Source organism: Triticum dicoccoides, chromosome 7A (assembly GCF_002162155.2).
Source record: "Triticum dicoccoides isolate Atlit2015 ecotype Zavitan chromosome 7A, WEW_v2.0, whole genome shotgun sequence".
Lineage (NCBI taxonomy): Eukaryota > Viridiplantae > Streptophyta > Magnoliopsida > Poales > Poaceae > Triticum > Triticum dicoccoides.
In genome coordinates this window covers 474,335,042-474,336,642 of record NC_041392.1, presented here as the reverse complement: position 1 = coordinate 474,336,642, position 1,601 = coordinate 474,335,042, and positions in this window count along the sequence as shown.

The following is a 1,601-nucleotide window of genomic DNA, read 5'->3' as shown; positions in this document are numbered from 1 at the left end:
ATCGGTAAGAGGAGCAATCAGAGTGCTAATAAAATCATTGTTGTTGGTATTGGTTAAGTCACACAATTTAGTATTATCTTGATCCATCATGACAAACAAGCAAACTAACACACAAGCAAACAAAAAGCAAGCGGACAAAAGGGGAAAATAGAGAAAGAGAGGGAGGATAGAGAGAGAGGGCGAATAAAACTGCAAGGGTGAATTGGGGGGAGAGGAAAACAAGAGGCAAATGGCAAATAATGTAATGCGGGAGATAAGGGTATGTGATGGGTACTTGGTATGTTGACTTTTGCGTAGACCTCCCCGGCAACGGCGCCAGAAATCCTTCTTGCTACCTCTTTTAGCACTGTGTTGGTTTTCCCCGAAGAGGAAGGGATGATGCAGCAAAGTAGCGTAAGTATTTCCCTCAGTTTTTGAGAACCAAGGTATCAATCCAGTAGGAGGCTACGCACGAGTCCCTCGCACCTACACAAAACAAATAAGTCCTCGCAACCAACGCAAATAGGGGTTGTCAATCCCTATAGGGCCACTTACGAGAGTGAGATCTGATAGATATGATAAGATAATATTTTTGGTATTTTTATGATAAAGATGCAAAGTAAAATAAAGGCAAAGTAAATGTCAAAGTAAATAACTAAGTAGTAGGAGATTGATATGATAAAGATAGACCTGGGGGCCATAGGTTTCACTAGTGGCTTCTCTCGAGAGCATAAGTATTCTACGGTGGGTGAACAAATTACTATTGAGCAATTGACAGAATTGAGCATAGTTATGAGAATATCTAGGTATGATCATGTATTTAGGCATCACGTCCGAGACAAGTAGACCAACTCCTGTCTGCATCTACTACTATTACTCCACTCATCGACCGCTATCCAGCATGCATCTAGAGTATTAAGTTAAAAACAGAGTAACGCCTTAAGCAAGATGACATGATGTAGAGGGATAGACTCATGCAGTATGAAGAAAACCCCATCTTGTTATCCTTGATGGCAACAATACAATACGTGCCTTGCTGCCCTTACTGTCACCGGGAAAGGACACCGCAAGATTGAACCCAAAGCTAAGCACTTCTCCCATTGCAACAAAGATCAATCTAGTAGGCCAAACCAAACTGATAATTCGAAGAGACTTGCAAAGATAACCAATCATACATAAAAGAATTCAGAGAAGATTCAAATATTATTCATAGATAGACTTGATCATAAACCCACAATTCATCGGTCTTAACAAACGCACCGCAAAAAGAAGATTACATCGAATAGATCTCCACAAGAGAGGGGGAGAACATTGTATTGAGATCCAAAAAGAGAGAAGAAGCCATCTAGCTACTAACTATGGACCAGTAGGTCTGAAGTAAACTACTCACACTTCATCGGAGGGGCTATGGTGTTGATGTAGAAGTCCTCCGTGATCGATGCCCCCTCCGGCGGAGCTCCGAAACAGGCCCCAAGATGGATCTCGTGGATACAAAAAGTTACAGCGGTGGAATTAGGGTTTTGGCTCCTTTTCTGGTCATTTGGGGGTACGTGGATATATATAGGAGGAAGAAGTACGTCGGTGGAGCAACAGGGGGCCTACGAGGGTGGAGGGTGTGCCTG